The sequence below is a fragment of the Elephas maximus genome, chromosome 19, assembly GCF_024166365.1.
Source record: "Elephas maximus indicus isolate mEleMax1 chromosome 19, mEleMax1 primary haplotype, whole genome shotgun sequence".
NCBI lineage: Eukaryota > Metazoa > Chordata > Mammalia > Proboscidea > Elephantidae > Elephas > Elephas maximus.
The window spans coordinates 31,340,317-31,353,778 of record NC_064837.1 but is presented as its reverse complement, the minus strand read 5'-3'; the positions used below and the strand labels follow the sequence as shown (position 1 = coordinate 31,353,778).

Sequence of the window (13,462 nt, the reverse complement as noted above, 5' to 3'; positions counted from 1 at the left end):
ATAGTGGGGATTGGGAAAGGTAAAAGTGAGCCGTGAAGGTAAAGAGAGAAAAGAAAGCTGAATCCTCTCCTTCTATAGTAAGACATCAATAGATAATGCCTATTAAGAAAAATCAAGAAGTAGCAAGGTAAGTATTTTACAGACAAGCAGGTATATAACAAATACATCAGCTAAAAGAAATGAAAGCGGAAAAGGAATAATGAGGGGAAGCTCTAAGGACTACTGTTTTTTTCTAACCAATTATGTGGAATTATACAGTATTTTAAATTATGTGCATGTACAACTTTGAAGAAAATAAGTATGTGAAAATGTCTTCCCTATAACATTAAAGGAAGAAACCAAAGTCGTGTAAAGTGTGCATCATCTGTACAAAAAGTGGGTGGAGGAAAAATACATATAAGCATCTGCTTGAATATGCATAAAATGTCTGGAAATTATTTTAAAATTAGTAACATTAAATTTAAATTAAAATATTTGATAGTAATTATTAAAAATTTTAAGAAATTAACACTGGTTGCCTCTGACGACACTGTACACCCTTGTATACTTCTTGAATTTTGAACTATGTGAATGTGTTATCTGTGTATTACCTACTTAGGAGGTAGCGGTGGCTTCAGTGGTAGAGTTCTCGCCTTTCATACAGGAGACGTGGGTTCAATTCCCAGGCAATGCATCTCATGTGCAGCCACCACGTGTCTATCAGGGGAGACTTGGATGCTGCTGTGATGCTGAACAGGTTTCAGCGAAGCTTCTAGATAAGACAGACTAGGAAGAAAGGCCTGGTGATCTACTTCTAAAAAGCATTAAAACCCAACGGATCACAACGGTCCAATCTGCAACCGATCGTGGGAAGTTGCAGGACCCAGCAGTGTTTCATTCCATTGTGTATAGGGTTCCCGTGAGTTGGGAGCAACTCAACAGCAGGTAACAACAACCACTTACTTAAAATCTTTAAAATTGCATTTATTTTTAAGTAAGTTTAATAAAAAGCTTTCCCAGTTAATTCCATGCTACTATGATCCCTTAGCCCATAGCTGCCTAAGCATTTAGCTAAGCAACTTGTATGCCACTCATTTATTTATTAATACGTGTTACTGTGTAATTGACTCTGAGTTATCACCTCAATAAGGCTTGAAACAGTCATTATCTCTTCCAATTGTTTTAGACTTACCACCCCCAACACCTCACAACTCTGTACAAACACTAGGCTTTTTTTATAGGCTGAGTGCCTCATCAGAATTCAAATGAGTATTTGACTTACAAAACTAGGGGGCATGAATCACGAACAGGGTGTGTATTTCAAATATTAGTCTCTGGAAACACTTAGAGGACTCCAGATAAAAAGTCATTCTGTAAATTCAAAAACCTCTGGGATTATGAATCAATTCACGCTCATAATTTTATTTCACTGAGCAGCATTTAGATAAGCTGAACCCATGATGCAGATGTGTCAGTGACCATCCAGAGAGCATCAGGGATAAAAATAATTTCCTCCTTGAGGAAATATTGATGTTTACCCCCACGTCCTCTGGATGTGTTAAGGCATTGTAGTTTACATTACCTGGCAGAAATTTAGAGCTGGAGAAATTTACAAGTTAAAGCAGAAATTCCTAATTCTTCTGGAGTTACAGCATCCTATGCAGTCCTAGGGAGACAGTTTTAAGTTAAAAATAATAAAGAACTCTCAAATAATTAGAGCATGTGCCCCATAATGCATTTGGTCAGACTGTGAGCTGCCTATAGCTAGAAGTTTTCAGCATGAGTATTAGATAAAATGGAGCCCTCTTGGCACAGTGGTTACAGATCTTGGCTGCTAACCAAAAGTTTGGCAGTTCAAATCCACCAGCCACTGCTTGGAAACTCTATCGAGTAGTTCTGCTCTGTCCCATAGGATCACTAGGAGTCGAAATCGATTCAATGGCAATGGTTTTGGTTTTATTAGATAAAATATTCATATTAAGTAGAAAACTGGACTAGAAAATCCCTAAGGTACTTTCCAATACTACAAGTTTTATTAAATTTTTGGGTTTATGAGATGCAATCAAAGGGAAATTGAATACCTTGCCTTGCTGGGCTGGGAATACTACTAAATGTTGAAGCACAAACAACCCACCTATCCATTCTTCTGGTGCTAATCTGTTGATATCATTCCTAATAAACATAAAAACTAACCAAGCTCCTATCAACCTACTATCCTCCCAACTCAGAGCATGGGTAAATACCTGCATATACATGTATGCAAACACATGACTAAAGATAGATTTGAAAGCTGTCTACAAAAACACAGGATAATTTTTAGGAACTTCATTACTGAGTGTACTTTTAATTTCTGTTGTATGGAATAATCAAATATTCATAAACAAGATCTTATACCTCATGAAAAAGATTCTCCAAAACTGACTGAAACTGTTTTTCAAACTTAATTCCAGGAGTTTATTTGGAATTTTCAAACTTTGTGTTAACATTCAAAAGATGAAAATAATTTATACATGCTTATTCTAAAGTATCTAGGATAACCACTTTATAACTAGTACTTCCATGCAATTTCAATTCCTGATATCATGGGACGGTAAAGATCATTGCGGTTATTCACATAAAGGAGAATAAGTACGGCAGGCTGAAAGAGTGGAATGAGTTCAAGTCTCAAATAATATCACTGGATAGTGGAACCAATTGGGGTCACCAAACTTCAAGTAAGGCCCTTAACATCCCTTTTTGTTAAAGCCACTTTTCACTTGCCTCCTTAAACATTATGAGATTTAATGGTAGTCTGAATAAATAACAAATTGGTAAGAGAAGTGGATCACTAGAGCACACATATTAAGACTGACTGGCTAAACTAGGTCCTACCAACAGGTTTATATTCTTTGTGTAAGCGCACAAGTCATGAGTTTCCCATTTATTTAAAATCACTTTTAAATAGTCTATTATATTCAAGTTGTAACACTCAATTAAAAGTTTTCTAAAATTAAAGAAACAAAAAAACTAAGCACTAATCTGTTGAAATGAAAGATTGATGAAGTTTTCCTTCAAAAATATGTCACCTCAATAGTTAATTTTTTTCAGCCACTTTGTAGTGTTCATTTACTTCTTTGTAACCTTATGTTTTAAGGGCTTAGAAAGACTGTAACTGCATAGCTCCTATCATTATTAATCTTTAAGAACATGTTAGATAATAATACAACTTATTTTCCTGACTTTTAAAGATTCTCCTCTCCCAATTGAAAATCCTAATTTCTAACGTATTATTCCAACAATTTTAATTTATTTCTCCTTTCAACCAAGACTATAATATTAGGATACTACTTATCCAGGAAAAAAAAAAAAAATGAAAAGGACAGAAAAATACTTGCCCCAGACCTGTTAAGCCAGTCTGTGTGACAGGTAAAAAAAAAACAAAAAACTGTTCTAGTCACTGACTGAAAGGAAATAGAGTGTTACATAGTCATCTACACTTGGATCTCTTCACAGCACTTTGAGAGAGGCAACATCAGATGAGAGAGTTCTCTCTGGGGCTGACTTTACAATGAACTTTAAATTCATTAAGTGAAATGCCACCATTTCCCTAACTTTCCTCCCACTTTAAAAACAATCAGATCTTATGCTCGATGTATTTCCATTCTGCCCTGGCAAATCAAAAAGAAAACAGACAGACAAAAAAACACAAAATTTTGCAACACCAACACAGGCAGCTTCGTAAGTTAATACTTTGTCCATGATATACACCACTTTACAATGTTTGTAAATTACGTCTTGTGTTCACAACAATTCTCCAGTTGGGTATTAAATAGTATTTAGAAAAGAGAAAACTGAAGTAAGAGAAGTGGGAAGAAGCTTAGAAGCTTGCTACTTTGTAGCAAGCAAGGACCTACCTGGATACTATTAACAGCTGTCCTGCTCTACTAGACCACAAGGCTTTCCTGAAAAAACTACTAGACCACAAGGCTTTCCTGAAAAGTACCTGTCAAATAGGCAGCACAGAAATCCTTCTCATCACAGACATTCAAAACATTCTCACCAAGAAGCAAGAAACAAATCAGAGTATTCCTACCCACTGAGGAAGAGGAAGCCATGTAACCAAGTATGCTTCTCAATCTCCATTATAGCACTGGGGGAAAAAATTAATGAATGAAACCAGAGACTCAAGGGAGAACAATTTCTGAGACTGAAGAGGGAGGTTATAAGGTTTATTCTGCACATTGGGAAATTTCTGAAACACCACTTAGTTACAAAAGTTATCAGGAAGTCCTAGGTTCTTTTTGATTTAGGTCTTAAACCCCCAAAACAAAAATATCTGAAATTTAAGTATTTCTCCTATCTATCTAAGTAGTCACATTCTCCTTAGTATCTATAAATTCCACAAAGTCTACATGGGGTTCCTAATTTGTAGAGTTGATTCCAAGTGTCCACTACTGTCCCCTTGCCCTTCTCCAAATCCAAAAATAATGTTGGCGTTGACCCTGGCAGGGCCTTCACGCGTATTTTCCCCTGAAATCACTAGCCTCACATCACCTAAGTCCTATCTCCAGCGTCTTCCCTTGAGCAGTGTGGCAAACGGGAAGGAGAGAGTAACAACAGGCACAAACATTTACTACGTTCCTCACAGAAAACATAGAATCCTGAGAGCAGGGACAACCCACTTTCCCACGATACAAAGACACAGCAAAGCTGCACCCCACCACACCTTATTCCGCACGCAAAAGGAAGAGACTTTCCATGCAACTAGACCCAACCCTCGACATCTCCCTCACGTGGGTCTTCTCCCCTTCCCAAGCCCAGGATCGGATTGGGGAGAGAGGTCTGGAAAGGAACCAGACCACGTGGGCACTAGGGGTGGGTGGACGGCGAGCTCCAGGCACACGCCCCGGCCCCTTTCTAGGGCCCTGGGCTATACGCCTCTCAGTTCCGGGGTGCGAGAGCCCACCGAGACCTCAGGCGCCTACACGTCTCCCAAGCTGCGGCCTCAAGGCCCCAGAACTGCGCTGCGGGCTGGGCTGCTGGTGCAGGGTCTGGCGAGGATGGAGCCCGGGCCGCGTGCGAGCGCAGGCTGGGAGGTGGCCCACTGCCTGCGCGCCGCCGCCCCTCCCGGCCCCAGCTTCTCCAGGTCCCAGGCCGCTGGCTCGGGGCGGCCCCTCATCGTACCTCGAGGCAGCGGCGTCCGCAATCCGGCGGCCTGGGAGACCCTGCGCGGACGCGGGGCTGCGTGTGAGGAGACGCCGGCCGCTCCGGCGATGGCTGACAAGCGCGCAGCTCCAGGCCGGCCGGGCACACGGGGAAGGGGCGGGGCTTCGTGGGAGCCCGCCCCGCTCCTATCCCTGCCTCCCAGCTCAGCCCGCGAGCCCCATGAGGTGACTACGTCCGGGGTTACTCCAGGCCGTTCACCTCCGACCCCGCTCGGGGATGCGGCGCGGACCGGCCCGCCGTGGGGGCGAGGCGCGGTCCCGAAGGGCCCGGCCGCGGCCAATGGGAAGGCGGCGCGGGGCGGGGCGACGTGAGGCGATGCCGATGGTCCGAGCGCGGCTCTGCCACTCCCGGCTGAGCGGCGAGAGGGCGGGCGGGCTTCGGGCGGTTGCGGGGCCCTAGGCTCTCGCCGCCCCTTCCCGCGGGTAGACTCTTCCTCCCGGCAGAGAGGGCTGTGGGGTAAAGGGCCCCACATGCATCTTCCATCTGGGTAAAGGCGCCTGGGACTCAGAAAGTGAGGGGCCAGGACCGGTCGGCCTGTAGCCAGGACTAGGGTGCTCAAACAAGGCGGACCTTGCATAGACCTTATGGTGTTAATCCCACACCACCTGAAGAGGCGTCCATGAGTTGCCCAGGATTACACATGCTGCTTTCCAAGTCGGTGCAGTTTAACCCCTATTCTGGAACTCCATATCCAGCCCCTTTGGCTCGGTCCTCAGCCCCCGAAGCAGCTCACCCTAAAGTGATCTGAGGTGCTGGATCCCGGAGACTGAGATGGGCAGTGTTCCAAAACACAACAGTCTTCTGCCTACCCCAGGAAGGGAAAATAGGTGGCAGCCAGTTTGTAACTTCTCCGATTGGCAAATGCCACCCATCCTCCAGGGTGGTTACACCAAGCCTTTGAGATGGGGTCAACCAGTTCCTCTAGTTTTGCCACTTATTTCATAGCAATGCTTTTTTGGTGGCTGTTTGTTAAAAATCAGTAGTAACTAGGGGATGGAAAGAGTCCCAACACATAATACAATTGGGCGGGAAGAGAAAGAAAACTGGAGGTGGGCCTTTTGCACGTCAGAAGAAAGGAATAAGTTCTAACCCCTTCCAAGAAATTATGGAGCACCCAGAGTACTTTCCTGGTCCTTACACAAGCAAGTGATAGAGGCCAGAAGTGCAGAAGGTAACAAGCAATTGGGAAGAAATTCTATGCCAGAGGGCACAAAATGAATAAAATACACACCCCAGAAGTTACTGGGTAGAAGCGGAGGCAGGAAGAAAGAAGATACTGATCTACAAGGAACAATACATATTCATCTAGGAACCCTCATAACACCACTAACTGGTGGCTTCTCCAAGAGTTTACCAACCCATTTTTAAGTGTTTATGTCGTGGAGTCAATTCCCACTTGCAGCAACCCTGTAGGACAGAGTAGGACTGCCCCACAGGGTTTCCAAGGCTATAATCTTTACGGAAGCAGACTGCCACATCTTTCTCCTGCGGAGCAGCTGGTGGGTTTGAACCGTTGACCTTTGCTCCCTTTTTAAATAATAGGGATTAGAAATAAATTGGGAAATGAGATATGAACTTTATAGAAGTGACCCATATTTCACAATAACTGCCCTCCTGGGATGCAGCTGTCAGTTGAACAAACATAGGAAAATTCAGAACTTTTGTAAAAAAAAAAAAAGATACTTGAGCAAGACTTCTTGGTTTAACAAGACATTTGATTTGACTGAATAAAAATGTGGCCTGGGAAGCAGGACGCCTTACCTGTACCCTAATAGTGCTATCTGAAGCTGGCATGAAGGAAGTAACTTTAGACAGAACCAAAAACCTTGAAGTTGGCTCTTTTATTTTTCATCTACTTCTCCTAGTTCCTATTAATAGGAATTCTCCCCAGAATTCTTTCTTAGCAATGTTGCTGTGTATTAGGAGCACTGCAAAACCAAGATTTACCCTCAATAACTGTCCTTGTATGAAAATTTAAGAAGCTCAATGGTTAAGTGCTTGGCTTCTAACTGAAAGCCTTATGGCTGGAATCCACCAGCAGCTCTGTGGGAGCATAAACCTGACAATCTGCTCCTGTAAAGATCACAGCCTAGGAAATCCTATGGGGCAGTTCTACTCTGTACTACAGAATCCCTGTGAGTTGGAATCGACAATATGAAACCTTTGTAAGCCCTTGCATGTCCTGCTTTTGACCTCACTGATTATTTGAAGAAATTGAGCTCTCTAAATAACTAGCTAAGGAAGGGCCTAACGAAAGCTAAAGTGAAAGAAATGAATTATGCTGCACCAAAACCACTCACATAGGACCTAATAATCTAATTGTTATCACCAAATGTTAGGACAACTGGGCAGAGAAATGGGCAAGGAACTGTGTCTTTAAGACAGTACACCTAGAATTTCAACAACCCCTAAGTATTGTTTGGCACATGCCACAACCTGCCCATCTCTAGATTCTTTAGAGCTGTTGCATGAGTTCTTGCCATGCAAGCCATTATGTCTGTAAGAGGCAGGGGAGGAGAGCCAAAGCATGGGGAGAACTTACTATACAAGATTAAAAGTGGAAGAGAAGGGGGTGAGTGATACATTTCTAGAAGCTGAAACTGTTTTTGTTATCGAGTGCCATCGAGTCAGCCCCAGTTCATAGCAACCTCATGTGACAGAGGAGAACCGTTCCATAGTGTTTTCTTGGCTGTAGTCTTTACAGAAGCAGATTGCCAGGTCTTTTTCCTGTGGAGCCGTTGGGTAGATTCGAACTGCCAGCCTTTCAGTTAGCAGCTGAGCATTTAACCATTGTGCCTCCAGGGCTCCTTGAAGCTAAAGGTCCCAAGTATCAAATGGCTTCCTGGGTTTTCAAGATGGCTGCATAAAAGCATCAGGGATTTGTCCTAAGCATCCTAGCTACCTTACAACATCAAAGATGGTATCATCCTTCTGTGGGGAAAGTCAGAAAGGTCTAAGAGGGGTCCCTGTCTTTAAGTGATGACAATCTAGTTGGGAAGCTAACACTAAAAGAGTGTCTACTTCTAGCTCCTTAGATTACAGCAATGTGAATTTGTAAGAGCCATAGATGGGAAGAGGATAAATTCTCATAAAAATGATAAATTATCATTAAAAAAAAAAAAACCCAGAAATACATAAACAATATGCATGTCACTGTCCAGGTAGCTCCATTTAGCACTTTATTATCAATTCTAGTTTAGGGCAGTGTCTCTCAAAAACTATGTCTTACTGACCACCTAAATTGGAATCACTGTTCATTAAAAATGTACATTCCTATATCCATGGCAGATTTTATTTTTAAACAATCAACCCCAGTAATGATTCTCCCTGAATCATTACCGCTATTGTTCCCTTCTTTGCTGCCAGGGTCTCTTTTTAACAGAAATACCTCCCACACCTGCACTTCCAGGAGAGGAAAGTTTATCAGGTCAGGCTTGAGTGGAATCAAGGGAGGAAAGAAAGTGCCTTAATAGAAAAAGGAACCATAAAGAGCCCTCTGTCCTGGTGTCTGTCTGACCATAAGTAGCAAGGTGAATGATAAACCTTTAAGACAGAGGACAGAGGAAATACTGGGTATTACTTCCCAGAGGCCCCTAGTATATACCTAACATACATTGCCATCTGGCTTCTACCACTTAAACCATGCTTCTTATTCCTCTGTGCCTTTTCTTATGCTGGTTCACTCACTGTTCCTCCCTCTTAATTTTCTGATCTCTTTCTTCCATGAATTCTTACAGCAATATGGTCACCACCACATGGTTTAGCATTTAATTATGCTGTAATTTTTTGTGTATGCATGCTTGGTTTAGCTCTCCAGCTAAATTTTAATGATCTTGAAAGCAGAGAGCATTTCTTATATTTTGAAACCCCCACTATAGCTCTTAGAGTAGGACTAGGTACATTCGTACATGCTTTATTGAAATAAAGATTAACTCTACCTGAAAGGCCACTCTGCTCCTGATGTCTTCTTTTCCGTCTTCAGGTTACTTCTAGGAGGCAAAGCCTCCAGTAGGTTACTTAGAGGCTTTGCAGATGAGCAGACTTCGTCAAGAAAGTCAGTGCCTTGCCCAGAATTGTGGCTCCAGTCATAAGAGAAAAAGAAGGCACAAAGGCCTTATCTGAACAGTGTCCCTTTGCTCCGGTCAATTATTCAGGTTTGTCAGAGTTAAGACAATGAGGGAACTGCACACTATAAGGCCAGAAAATGTCCTCAGGGAGGCCACTTTATAAGTCTGGTCATAATGATGAAAGGCAGGATTGCACAATGAAAGAGAGCATTCAAACTGGAAACTCAGCATGATGTTTTCACATGGACAGTTGGGTTTTCACATGGCATTTCAGCTCTCCCTCCCTCCTTATTAGCCAATCCTGAACACTTCCAGTCCCTCTCCATACTTCAGTGAGTCACCAAATCCTAGCTTCTCTCTCCATGAAGCCTCCAGTAAATATCTTTCTTTTTAAATCTCCCTTTCTAAATTCCACATACCTTACATCTAAATACCTGGAGAAAGTTTAAGGGTCCCTTTTATCTAAAGGCAGAAAAATGGACAAGATGACCCTTGTAGATCTTGCCCAATCCTGGGATTCTGGCATTTTCTATTACCCAGTTTTACAACTTACCCATCTCTGACCTCACTCCCCTGGTGAAAGTGCTCCTGCCAAGTTTGTTTCCTGCTTCTATCCTTACCTTCTCTTCAGACTTCTCCAGTGTCTCCATTACTCTTATATATGACTCAGCTTTTTCCTGCTACATTTTAAGGCCTCCACCCTGTCTACCCCAGGTAGGGTATTGTTATTACGTATGAAACAATAAATAATAAAACACAATATTAAGAATTTTTTGTAGAGCCTTTACTTTCAAGGAAAACCAAGCCATTGCTCACCTTCTTTTTAACTTTCTCATTCCTTCAGTCTTAAAGTTTTCCTGTATCACTACCTGAACCGGAAGATTTCACAATGTCCCTCTGTGTGTGTGTGTGTGTGTGTGTGTGTGTGTGTGTGTTTTAATCTCATCTCTGGTTAAGATATTAGACTAGCAGGTAGAAAGCTATCTCTGCAACAGAAGTCTTATTTGTCAGTAGACCCACTATGTTGACATGCCCAATTTTCTTAATGAAAACAACAAGGAAGAATTAAGGATAAAGAAAACAAAAAAAATAATAAAAAGAAAATATAGCTTAAATCAATGAATGAGATAGCCATAATCAATTGAATACCACAGTTGTGGGGTAATACAAGCAAGCAGAACTGAGTACTGGGAATCTAAGACAAAGACACCTCATGAACAGCAAGGACTTTGCCTTCTCTGTGCTCTGTATTTGGAAAGAGCTTGAGCTCTTTAATCAGACAGGCCAGGCTTTAAATCTTGACTTCATCTAATAAGCTCTGTGACCTTGAACGAATGATTCCCTTTTGGAGTCTCAGTTTCCTTTTCTATAAAGTCAAGATATAATACCTACCTTGTAGGGTTGTGTTTTTGATTAAGTGAGATAAGCAAAATATAAAGCTTGTAGCACAAATCTTGGTATATAGGCACACAGAAAATGTTACTTCCCCCTTTCTCTTCCTGCGCTCCTATTTTCTACCATTGTTCAGTAAAGAACCAAATACCCTACGGATGATCACTTGATTCAAAGAATGACTATGTTATTAAATCCACCCCATCCCATCCATATTCCCAGGGTAACATAGCACGCCATCAGGGACCTAGGGACAATCTGAATCCTTTCCCCTTACTTGGAGGGAGCAAGTAAACAGGAGAAATGACTGTGGCCTGAGCTCTGGGAACCATCCAAAGGGTTGGCAGTGTGAGGTACGCCTGGCTCCTGGCTCGGCTCAAGCCAACAGTTGTGCATACTGGAAAGGCTCTTTGACCCCCCTGGAGAGAAGTGGAACAACAGGAACTTTCATCTACTGCAGGTGGGAGTGTAAATGGAGATAAGACCTTAGAAAACAATAAAGCTGAACATACCCTGCATACCCTACAACCCAGCTTCCACTTCGTGGTTTATACCCCAGAAAAACTCTTTCAAATGTACCCCAGGAGCATTGTTTATTATGGCCAAAAACTGGAAGCAGTCCAAATGTCTCATTGAAGTAGAATGGTAAATACATTGTGGTATATTCATAAAATGAAATATTATAAAGCAATGAGAATGCATAACTATTGCTACATGAAACTATATGGGTGAATTTTATAAACATGTGGAACAAAAGAAGCTAGACACAAAAGTAATGTATGCTTCCTGTTACATAGAGTTCAAAAACAGGCAAAACTCATTTGTGGTGCCAGTGTTAGAAGTCTGGATAATAGCTCCTCTTGATAGTGGGTAGTAACTAAGAGAGGACATGAGGGGAATTTCTGGGGTACTAGTTACCAAGGTGTATTCATTTCACTTTACTTAAAAATACATAGTCTGGTTCTATTTATATAAAGTTCAAAAACAGGCAAAGCAAAATAAAACTTAAAAATGTTGTTTAGTGATACATATATAGATAATTCACTATGTTTAAATGCCAAAATAAGGATTGCAAAAATCAGGATAGCCGTTGTGCCTGAGAGAAAGGAAAGGAGTGTAAGCAGAGGGACAGACATAAAGAACTTGTAAGATACTACTAGCAATGTTCACTTTGTTAATTTGGGTGATAATTACATGGTTTTCACATTATTGTTATTATTACTTAAAATGTACTTATATTCTATATACTCTTCTGTACGCATGATATAGTCTACAATAAAAAAAAATAAACCAAGTGAACAAAAATCATATACTCTTAAAAGAACGAGTAGCAGAGTATGGCAACTCTTCGAAGGAGTTAAGATAATAATTTTAGAGCTGGAAAAGACCTTCGAAACCATCTTGCCCAACCACCTCATTAAAGAAACCAAAACAGAGGCCCAGGGAAGTGACTTGTTCAAAGTCATTCAGTCTATTACAGAGCCTAATCTAGAACCCAGGTAGCCCTCCTGACTTCCTGTCAAGTGCTCCTCCCACAGTCCCCTGCTGATTCATCCTTTCAGTCCTAGTTTCCTACTTTCTTCCAGACACCAGATCTCTTATCTGCATATATCACAAAATTTGCCTTTGTTATAACTTTTTTTCTGTTTTTCCTTTTGATGTTTTTATTGTGGGGAAAGAGATCAGGAGAGAGAATCTTCCCTCCACAGATATCCCAAACACTTAGAAAACCAATCAAAATATCTAGTAGTAAAGAAATAGTTCCAGGTCTTTTTCTCTGTCTCCCCAAGAATGGTCTGTTTCAACACGCAGGCTGACTTTTGGGCCTCTTGAGTTACAAAGGAAAAGAAAAGGATCTAAATGAGGGCTTAGAGGAAAACTCTTCTTTCCGCTTTGGTCTTTTTTTGGCCAAGTACAAAGGATTCTTTTGGGAAAAGTGAGCTCTTCTGCCACCTTGTGACACAGGATGAGAATAGCAAGCCTTCAGATTCTTCCCTACCCTTGCACCAAGGTGGCAGCACTGTAATGTGCCATCTAGGAACTAATCTACAGCAAATTTCAAATACAGTGACAGGGGAAATGGATCTAATATCATAAGGGAGCAGAAAATGATGCTAAGAAGTAGTAAGCAAAAACCATGAAACCCTGGGAAGGCAATGGAGCCCCTTTATTCTGCCTTACCTACTTAAGAAAATCAACTATAGGCAACTGTAGCAGGGAAAAAGGAGTAAGGTAGGGCTGCTCTGGATAAATAAAGATTTAAGGCACATAAAAAAAATACGTCCCTAATCACGTATGTCCTCACTTTTTTGCTCTTTTACAGAAAAGCTTCTTGAAAAAGTTATCTACACACCTTCACCTCAAATTCCCTTTCACCCTACTCCTACTTCCACCACTCCACTGAAACTGGTCTTAGCAAAATTGTCAAACCCAGTGGATATTCTTCCCTCATTATAAAAACCTATCAGCATTTGATCAATTGACCACCCCTTACTTGAACTTGAACTACTCTCCTCTCTTGGCTCCTGTGACACCCACTCTCCTGGTTTTCTCAGCTCAGATGTTACCTCTTTCAGAGAAGGCACTCATGACCTTATGTATGTATTTGTATACTGTTTGTTATTAGCCCTTCTGTACTGTTTTATTTTTCAACTATGTTTATTGTCTGCTTCCCATTATTCCACGAGGACACAGACTTTGCCTTGCTCACTGATAGAATAGTGCCTGGCACACAGTAGGCCCTCAATAAATACTTGTTGAATGAATTAATGAATGAAAAGCACTAGGGTTAGATGTCTAGCACTTCCTCTCCTCTTCCA

General features: G+C 41.6%; 1 protein-coding gene across 10 annotated transcripts in view; it reads right to left on the bottom strand.

Moving 5' to 3' along the window:
* Nucleotides 1-13,462, bottom strand: part of ACACA (acetyl-CoA carboxylase alpha) — a 321,203-nt gene that overhangs the window by 262,851 nt on the left and 44,890 nt on the right. For 2 of the 10 annotated variants that reach the window (XM_049859439.1, XM_049859440.1), the window contains exon 1: nucleotides 5,143-5,502. The exons of 2 other annotated variants lie outside the window; for them this stretch is intronic. The gene's annotated coding sequence lies outside the window, so the exon portion shown is untranslated. Of the gene's footprint in view, nucleotides 1-590; nucleotides 766-1,561; nucleotides 1,646-5,142; nucleotides 5,503-9,122; nucleotides 9,281-13,462 lie in introns of those variants that run through there. 6 more of the 10 variants (XM_049859444.1, XM_049859445.1, XM_049859443.1 and 3 more) reach the window with 6 other exon arrangements.